Source organism: Sinocyclocheilus rhinocerous, unplaced genomic scaffold, assembly GCF_001515625.1.
Source record: "Sinocyclocheilus rhinocerous isolate Xijiao unplaced genomic scaffold, SAMN03320098_v1.1 scaffold2850, whole genome shotgun sequence".
Taxonomy (NCBI): Eukaryota; Metazoa; Chordata; class Actinopteri; order Cypriniformes; family Cyprinidae; genus Sinocyclocheilus; species Sinocyclocheilus rhinocerous.
Window position 1 is genome coordinate 95477 of NW_015643753.1, and position 10552 is coordinate 106028.

The following is a 10552-nucleotide window of genomic DNA, read 5'->3' on the forward strand; positions in this document are numbered from 1 at the left end:
TTAGAAATGTTGCCTTCGAAAGTTTTTTTTTGTTTGTTATATTATTTTTTTATATTTATTAAAGCTTTTATTCTATTTTCATTTTGATTTTAGTGGTTATGTAATTTTATAGGTTTTTGTTTTTAAATATGCCTGTATAGTTTTTTTTATATTAATTTTTATTTAAATTTGAGTTATTTTAGTTAAACAAACTGAAATTATTCTTGTTGGTTTAATTTTAAAAAGAAAGTAACCTGGTTGTCTTAACATTTTGAGTTCATTAAAAACTAAAAATTCACATTAATACAAAGAAAGAGATTAGATTTATAAACAGAAACTCAAAATAAGTTGATTTGCTGTGATATATATATATATATAAACATGCACCCAAACTGACTTTCTTAATTGGCATTCCTGGTTTTATTGAGAATGACTCATCAGTGCATGTAAATATTAAGAGAAAAATGCCTTCTTACCTGAAATCTTTCATCAAAATGCATGATCTTGTTCCAGCTCTGAAATGACTTTTCTTTTCATTGACGTCATCGATCTGCTGGTCAAAGAGAGACACATTCCTGATGGACGTCCTGCTCCAGATCTATGAATATCCTTATGCAAGTAAAACGAGAAGAAAATGCTGTTTTAATATCATCATCACGATCAAAAGTTAGAGATCAGTATGCTTTTTCTTTTTTATGAAATTAATACTTTTAATCAAGGATGCATTAAATTGATAAAAAATGGCAGTAAAGACATTTATCACGTTACAAAAAAGCATCACAGTTTTGACAAAAATATTTAGCAGCGCAATTGTTTTCAACCAGGGTTATTATTTAACTAAAACCATTAAAACAAACATGTTCATTACTTGAAATAAAATAAAATATTAAAACACGTAAACTTATTTTATGTCAGCATATTTCAACATTTCCCATTTTCATACACTGTAGCTTAGAACTAAATAAACTAGAACTAAAAACTAAAACACAACAGTTTTCAACCTTGAAAATTATAAAAAGTTACTTTCAAATGAGCAAATTAGAATGTTATTAAATGGTGAAAATCAGCATATTAGAATTATTTCTGAAGAATCATGTCACACTTTAGACTGGAGTAATGATGCTGAAAATTCAGCTTTGATCACATAAAGAAATCACATTTCACTATATATTTACATAGAAAACAACTATTTGAAATTGTAATAATATTTCACAGTCTTTTGCTTTATTTTTGATCAAATAAATGCAGCCTTGGTGAACATAAGAGGCTTTTAAAGATCTTATCAATCCCAAACTTTTGAACATTGAATTAACCACGTCATGACCAAAAACATGCTACTAAAGCAGTACTTTTTTTTTTTTTTTTTTTTTTGTAGGGCACAACAGCAGTTTTCCTCATTCAAGGTTCATCTCAGCGTTTTCACAGGTGTGTTTGTTCATTCACTAGAAACGATATGTTCTGTTTTTGTGCCATTGCACATGACTGCCCTGTTGAAATCCTCACACAGCGTCAGACGGCTCTGGAGAACAGCGGCAAACATGAGCGTTAACATGCGATTCACACACACACACACACACACACACACACGCCTACTGAGTGAACATCACTACCTGTACAGTCACTTTTACACACCACTGTACCTCAGTGATGAATCAAGCTGATTAAACTGATGTGGGTCATTTTGCATTTCTAGAAACTAGATTGTAACGTGATGCAAAACCTAAAAGCCTAAAAGGGTTTTAAAAAAACATTATACATTAGTAATATCTTTCTTTGTTTCATCACTTGAACAGCATCCAGCACACAGCATCACTTACTCACCAATGGATCCTCCGCAGTGAATGGGTGCCATCAGAATTTTAGTTAAAAACATCTTAATGATGGATTTGTTCGCAGATTTTGTCTTCTCAACATGTTATCTGATGGATTACTTGTGGATTATTGTGAGGTTTTTATCAGCTGTTTGGACTCTCATTCTGACGGCACCCATTCACTGCAGAGCATCCATTGGTGAACAAGAGATGCAATGCTACATTTCTCCAAATCTGATGAAGAAACAAACTCATCTACATCTCGGGTGGCCTGAGGATGAGCACATTTTCAGCAAATTTCTGGTTGAACTATGCCTTTAATAAAACGTGCTGTACTTCCAAAGAAGCCTGTCAATGAAGGACCAAAAAAATCCAGAAGCAAAGCGTTTAAAGCCAATAAGAGACGAGTCTCCGGAGACGCTCGACTGCTCCTGCTATTGTCAGTGAAGTCAGGTAGCTGAGAGATCAAACCGTGCCCCCCCCTGTGGCCTATATAAAGTTGAGATTAGTCTTGTTCTTTTGCAATTAGCCCACATTTCACTTTCCCTGTGCTGAGCAATCTAATAAAGCGATGTGCTCCAGCTCAACCATCTCTCCAGCGCGGGTTACCGCTGATCTGCATGCATGAGTGACGGCGCACGCAAACGACATCAGCGAGAGAGAGATTGCATCCAGAATACATCTTCATTTTCAGGTCATTCAAGCATTAGGATTCTGGAAATGTACCTGAGCGAGTGCATGTGAGCTACGGCTTATAGACACGCAAATATTCTCCATCCTCAGCTTGACAGCACGGTTTAAAGGCTTAAATATACTCATAAATGCATACATAAACACTGATATATTACTGTATGTACATAAGTGGTTGAATTAATTTTAAGATAAAAACCATCCAGATTTAAAGTTTAGATGGAGAAAGGTGCTGTACACGAGAATTTGATGTAGAAACCATTTTCACTCAGAAATAAATTACACAATTAATTACAAAGAAAAGGCAAGTAACACACCGTATTAAACAAGAAATTGTGAAGTAGAAAGACTGAAATAGTATTTCAGCAGTTCAAAATTTTCACAATCAACATGAAACATTTTTTACAAAGCCATTTTTACTTCCATAACGTGACATATGGGAGTTACATTCAACAGATAATATGCAAGACTTGCTCAAATTTATCTACAAGCATAAGGATTTAAACATTTCAATGAATGTACAAGGAAAAGAGCACTGTGAATACACTTTTGTTTGTTTGTTTTTTTACATTTTCAAATAAAACAAAAACTATTGGAGTATGTCTTACAAGAAAATACTATTTCAGTCTTTTTACTTAGAAATTTCACATTTAAATCAATGTGTTACTTGCTGTTTTTCCGTTATTATTTGTCAAATTTAATACCAATTTCTGAGTGAAAATTGTTTCAAAGTAAATTCAATATACTGTATATATTTTTTAATTTAATCTGTAAAAAATATCAAATATATGTCTTTTAGGAGTTACACTACTGCTCTTTTACTTTTATTCAGCAAGGACACATTCAATTGATCAAAAAATAAATTTCAACAATAATAATCAGAAATGTTTCTTGAGCAGCAAATCAGCAAATTAGAATGATTTCTGAAGGATCATGTGACACTAAAGACTAGAGTAATGATGATGAAAATTCAGCTTTGCATCACAGCAATAAATTATACTTTACTGTATATTCACAGAAAACAGTTATTCTAAATTGCAATATATTTCACAATATTACTGCTTTTACTCTATTTTCAGTCAAATAAATGCAAGCTTGTTAAGCATAAGAGACACTTGTACAGAACAGTAGAGTATACTGACAAAAAAAAAAAAATACTGAAGAATTCGTTCGAGTGCTTTAAAAAAAAAAAAGAGCTTTACATTTCTGCTAATAAACTCTGACCCCAATTTCCATCATTATAGATGTGCCTCCTGTTCCTTCATCCAAACTGAGAGAAAGTCGAAATGATTGTCTGTATTAACTGACAGATGCTGCTCATAGACATTGAGCTGAACATAACTAGGAATATTTATTTCTTTAAATGAGAAGTAGAACAGCTGTAATATGAAAATTCAACAACAGGACTCACTCTCAAGTGCAATCTCAGAAGTAAGCAAGTTCAGAGAGGAGTAATCGCTTTCTCTCGGCTCCTCAGGCTTTTAATCACAGCTCTTTGTGCGCTGTTTCCACATACACCTGCCTTAAATATTTCTGAAGTCAAACTCCGCTTTGACCGGATTTATAAGTGTTTATACCCAGAAAAAAAAGCAAAAAAAAAAAAGCACTGGCCTCTTAGCTGAAGGCTGAGGTTCTCACGTGATGTTCTCCAGGGAAAACTACAAGTCTTTGAATACTCCACTTCAAACTTCATGATGTTCTTCCAGTGTTTTGTTTGACCTTTCTTTAAAAAAAAAACAGCCTGTCCTTTCTGGAAAAGAGAAAAGAAAGCTTAAAGCACACTCATGTTGTTCCAAACACACTTTTTATTCTTTGGTGCATCTCAGAAGACGACACAAGTGACTACAGACACACTCATGAAAAAGCAGTTGTACCTACCACATATTGCACAGACATAAAACAAGTATGCACTGTAAAAAAGTACGTTTTAAGAAAACATGAATTCAGTCAACTTGATGAATCATTACATAAAATCACGTGATCTCAATAAGGAAAGCTTCGCTACGTTTCAGAGGTTCGCCGCTCTGTGTCAATCTCTGTATGAACCAGTGTCTTACCCAATCTTATATCAGTTTTAGACATTTTAATGACGCAAAACATTTGCAGTCGGTTTGTAAAATGTGTTTTATTCATGTCTGAACTGAGTTTTAGTTGCATTTACTTAATTTTGACCAGCAGGTGTCATCAGCGAGTGGCATTTCATGCGCGTCGAATCAGCGAATCACTTTGTAACGCAACTGATTCAGAGTTTCGAAAAGCTTTGTTTCTCCCATCACTATAGAGGGTATGCACTGATGTCACTTTCCCGCCAGAACACTCCCAATCAGCCGGACTGGGTGGCAAAAGAGCCTACTGCATGACTGGATTTAATAGAGAAGCTGCAAAAATGCGAGTAAAACAAACGATAATCAATTCAAACTAAAGGTTGTTGGTCTTGATATAGTGCCCCTTACAACTTACCAAAGACCCAGTGGCCCATGGATATTGATATGCAGCCAGAAATCGTGTGTCCAGACATTTATATGTGCCTGATTTAGATGCCGGGGAATGACATTGTCATGCTTACGTGCTGGAATGAAGACAGAAGAGCGTTCTTTTTAATAAATCCACAAGGAAAGATGAAGGGAATATCCACACACAAAGGGTAACCACATGCAATAACCAACAACTCAGAGAACTAAAGGAAGGGAATTTATACAAACGGAAGAGGAACTAATGACTAATTAACAAGACACAGGTGAAAGGAGGGTAACTAATAAAGACATAACTAGGACAGGAACAGGAACGGCCAAATATGGGCACATGAGGGAGAAAAACACAACCAAACGTCCAATACAGTGACAGCCCCCCGGACTTAGGAGAAGGACAAAGGAGTGGATGTGGGATGGTGACAGGGGATGGCGCTGGGCTTGCAGGAAGGCAGGCGGACAACCCAGGTGGAGGTTTGGGCGGAGGACAGACTCCCGTGAGGAAGACGGTGAACAGAGTCCAGGGTGGAGACGACGGAGGGAGGAGCCATGGAGGAAACAGGAGGAGCCAGGGCGAATAAGACTGAGGGAGGAGCCAGGGAGAAGACAGGAGGGACTTGGAGCAGGAGGAGCCAGGCGGGACCCAGGCCGCAGCCATGATGGTGGCCGATGGAGGGAGGAGCCATGGTGGAGGAAGGGCTGACGACTACAGGGGGCCGACCAAAGGCGGTGGAGCAGGAGCCCAAGGCGGAGACAGAGAGCCAATGAGCCCGGGCGACACTGAGGATCCGAAAGGCCGCGTTGGAGCCGGAGCGACTGAGGACCGAGTTGGAGCTGGAGGGAAGGAGGAGCCTGACAGAGCCAGAGGGACGAGGAGCAGCCGGAGGAGCTGGTGGACTGATGGGCCACGGCGGAGAGGAGGGAGCTAGGAGCCATGGTGGAGCCGCTGGGTCGAAGGGCCGAGGCAGAGTCCGGGACTCAGAGGCTGGTGGCGGAAACAAGGGATCCTCCAGCCACGACGCCGATGTAGACTGGCAGACCCACGGTGAATCCAGCGCACAGATGGTGGGCTGAGGTGAGCAGAGGGGCTGACAGGAGCCAGAGGTGGCGGAGCTGAAGCAGCAGGGATGACAGGAAAAGACAGGAAAAGGCAGGAAAGGGAGGGTGGGAATTTGTGAGCACCAGTTTTTTTCAGGGATGGTGTGTGCTGCCCACACACACCAGAAGGCCACTCCCAGCACCGGGAGCGCCAGCGATAGGGGAACGACCTCCATGGTCATTTCAGAACTGGCAGATAGTTTAGGGCAGACTGATAGTTCGGGGCAGACAGACACTTCAGACGAAGGCGGACGAAGAGGGGGCATGTCTCTATATATATCCGAATTATAGTCCATTGGGCTCAGTTCACCCTCAGCCATGGTGCAGTGGGCGGAGCTTCCCTCCGCGCTCTCCCTGTCCATGGTGCTCTCCCCCGTGGTGAGCTCTGTAGCCGGCTCTTGCACCTGGTCTGACGTCACGGCCTCTGGCTCCGGGGCGATCCTCAGCACTGTCGCTCTCTCTGGCGATGGCTCGTCGGTCGCGGCGGGCTCTGGCTCTCCGTCAGCAGTGGGCTCAGGCTTATGCTGAGGGGTGATGGTGGGCTGGGCTCTGGGTCCGGAGTGGGACTGCTGAGACGCTTCTCGGCAGGGCTGATGGTGAACGGCGAGATGTTGCTCACCAGCACCCACTCCACAAAGGCGGCGAAAGAATCCCGAGGTTCACCTCCGGACAACCGCGCTCTGCACTTATCGTTGAGGCTCATCAGGAAGAATGTGCAGAGGCTGCTGTCCGGGAAGCTGGAGTGGTTGGTGATCTCCACGAAGATTGCCGAGTGGACCTCGAGAGGCATCCTTTTCTACTCCAAGAGAAGGAGGTGGTAATTGGGATTATACATAACAACAATAAAAATGGACCAAAACGGAAACAAAACGGAGAGAAGGGGCGCCGCTTGCTTATTTACTTGTGGTCGGTTATTCTGTCACGCTTACGTGCTGTAAAGAAGACAGAAGAGCGTACGTCGAAGATAATCTTAATTCTTTTTAATAAAACCACAGGGAAAAATGAAGGGAATATCCACACACAAAGGGTAACCACATGCAATAACCGACAACTCAGAGAACTAAAGGAAGTGAATTTATTCAAACGGAAGAGGAACTAATGACTAATTAACAAGACACAGGTGAAAGGAGGTTAACTAATAAAGACACAACAAGGACAGGAACAACCAAATATGGGCACATGAGGGAGAAAAACACAACCAAATGTCCAATACTGTGACAGACATAAAGAAAATGTGCCTGTGAACACATTTTGCAAATACAAAATAGGTTGGTCTAAATCTGGGTGATCACTTATATCAACGTTATATATATATATATCATTTTGGTCAGTGTTTATTTAAAAACATCCAGTTATGCAGAATATAAGAAAGTAAATATTTAATTGATATAGTATTGTCAATACTATATATAACAATACAATATATAGGGTATGATTTTACCGCAAAATTCAACATATTAACATAAAATGATAACTGCAAATCCGTGTTTCTCTGCCTGGTGTCCATTTGTTTCTGTGAATTGCAGCGATCCATTTGCTTCCCTTTTCCGTAGCTTTCGGCAGTCTCAGATTTCTCGTCAAATCTATTTGTACAGTCAATCACAAAGCTCTTTCTCGTTTTAGATGTGTTTTGTGTGTTCTGTCAGAGCATTCATGCTGAAAACCAATGTTGCCTTTCACTCTTTTTCCACTCGGGCAGAACCGCAGTCACTCCAGCTGACGGTGACTTCACGTGCTTCATTCAGCCAATAAATTAATCAAAATATGTAATCGATTACATTAACTTAAAATTAAAAACTAAACATTAAAAACATTTAACATTTTTTTAAACGGCAACCACAATTTATTCATGTTGCAACTCAAAAAACCTTAACATTTTAGCAATGTTGTTCAATTTGAAATTCTTTGTTCAGAACTGTGTTTAGTTGGTACAACTTCAAGTGTCAAGCTCCCGCCAAACTGGACTGAGCGTTTGAAGTCTCTCACAGCCTAAAATCTGACAGCACGAATGAACTTCAGCGAAGCCAGAAAAAGACTGAAAAGAGGATGAAAAAGAATATCCTGCCAAATGGAACACCTATTAAAATGTGTTGAAGCGGATCCCCACCTAGTTCGCTTCCTTTTATCAAAGCTCGGCTTTAATCCTGATTATCATTACATAAACGTTTGATTTGAGCAAAGCCTTTCCACTTCCATCAGGAGTGAGACTAAGTGAAACGGTGTTTCATTAGAAACATTCACCCGCAGGAAACACGCCTCAAGGACAGTGTGCGTGGTTTACGGGCCATGAGTTATTATTTTAAAAAAGAATAACAGCGGGATATTTTCTCCAATAAATGAGATGATGTGACCGGCTGCAGGAAAAACTAGATTAACATTAATAGCACGTCACATCCTTCATTCCCACTCCCAAGCAATGAGGAGGCTGTGGAAAACCAGCGGCTATGTGAAGGAGCTCACCTTAAATTCATCTTCCTCCACACTGTGATGGGAAGCTGCTCAATTCAAAGTAGTTAAACTGCAGTCGAGCTGCTACTTAAAGACCCCAATCAGCATGGGGTCAGTTTTGTGGCTTCTTGTCAATGTCTTTAGCTTTGGGCTCTATATTCTAGTAAAATAATTAACAGTATGCAAATATTTACACTTAAGGGACAGTTCCTCCAAAAATTAAAATTCTGTCATTATTTACTCACTCTCACTCTGTTGTTCCATATCTCTTGCCCCTTCCTGTATCAATATGACATATCAACAACAAATCAATAATTTAAGTATCAGATTATATAAAAGTAAGAAATAAAAATAAGAGTATTTTTGCTTGAATGCATGAATAATCAAAGTAAAAGTAAAAAAAATAAAACTCTACAATCATTATATATGAGAACCTGTCATCTATCTATCTATCTATCTATCTATCTATCTATCTATCTGTCTGTCTGTCTGTCTGTCTCTCTGTCTTAGTTATAAGATTAATAATACAGCTATGTCATAATTATTCAACCCCTATTCAACATTGCTGTTTTTTTGTAACATTTGTCTGGTGGGGAACAAAATTGTCTTTAAACACAACTAAACCTTTAGAACCTTTAAACTCTATAGAAAACAGAATTAGCTTGAGCTGTTACACATACATACAATTAGCCCATGCATGTGCTGAAGTTGAGTAGCAAATATGACAAGTCAACAGAGCTCTCACAAAAGCTATAGAGAAGCTATAGTAAAGAAATAGTTTTATTACTTTAGAAAATCTAAGGCTACATGAAGATTTCCAAGTCATTAAAAATTCCTAGAGACACAGCTGGTAGCATTATTTCTTAGCTTAAAATGTGTTGTACCAGAAAACCTTCGAGGGTGTTCAAGAAAAAGTACAATATGCTTGATTGTACTCTCCTCAACTGAGGAAAAACCGGCAATGTACTGCCAAAGTCTTGAAAGATGACCCAATGAAAAGAGGGAAAACATTTCAATGCGGAGTATAAGAAGATCAGAAGGCAAGCATGGCCTTCATGTTGGGGCATCTTGCTGACTGCAACTCTTGACCAAGAAGAACATAAAAGGCCGACTTAAACATGCTAAAATTCATTTGGATACACCTGTGGTGTTCTGGAAGAATATTTTATGAAGTGATGTGACCCAACTAGAACTTTTTGGACCAATGAGTCAGCAGTATGTCTGGTCCAAAAAAGGCAAAGCTAATGAGCAGAAGAACACCATCTCCATGGTCAAACATGGAGGAGACCTAGTCTTGTTATAGGGTGTTTTACTGCTGCAGGAAGTGGAAATCATGACTGTATGAAGGACATCATGGATTCTTTGAAGTATCAGGCCATTTTGGCAAGAATCGTGATGCCTTTGGTGCAAAGACTGAAGAAGATGATCAATGGACTTTCCGGCAGGACAATCATCCCAAAGTATACATCCAAATCTGCTTATGCTTGGTTCAGGGATCAGTTGTAGAATGTTCTTGAGTGGCCTGTTAAGTCTCCAAATTTAATTCAAATTGAAAATATTTGGTTGAATTTGAAGAAAGCAGTGGCAATGTGAAAGCCAAAGATTATCAGTGATCTGAACGCTTTTTCAGTTGAGGAATGGGCCAAGATTGCAGTAGAGAGGTGACAGAAGCTTCTAAGCATCCCCAAGCAGTGATTCTGGGTGATTTTAAACAATAAAAGACTGCACCAATTTTGACTTTTGGGAGTTGAATAATTTTGAACATGAATGTTTAGAGCAAATGTGATTTTTTTTTTTCATTATTCATCAACTTTACATTCTTAGAATTACTCAAATGTGTATTAATAAACTTTCTCTAATAGTGTACATTTGTTGAATTGTTTACATAAAATGTTGTTCTCTGCAGCAAAATGTCTTGCAGGTCAAGGGGGTTGAATATTTTGGTTTCACCTGTACACACACACACACACACACACACACTCATTTTATTTAACTTTTAGTTTTAGTTATTTTACATCTGATGAGAAATGTTTAATTTAGCTGAAATAAATTTGATTC

At 39.1% G+C, this 10552-nt stretch overlaps 2 long non-coding RNA genes across 2 annotated transcripts in view; both read right to left on the bottom strand.

Annotated features, from left to right (window-relative positions):
• The window catches only part of LOC107757687 (uncharacterized), a 15704-nt gene extending 15103 nt beyond the window's left edge, over nucleotides 1–601 (bottom strand). The window contains exon 1 of the long non-coding RNA XR_001641957.1: nucleotides 456–601. This is a non-coding gene — a long non-coding RNA (uncharacterized LOC107757687). The remainder of the gene's footprint in view (nucleotides 1–455) is intronic.
• Nucleotides 602–4203: 3602 nt separating this feature from the next.
• Nucleotides 4204–10552, bottom strand: part of LOC107757688 (uncharacterized) — a 14327-nt gene continuing 7978 nt past the window's right edge. Inside the window, exon 3 of the long non-coding RNA XR_001641958.1 lies at nucleotides 4204–4230. This is a non-coding gene — a long non-coding RNA (uncharacterized LOC107757688). The remainder of the gene's footprint in view (nucleotides 4231–10552) is intronic.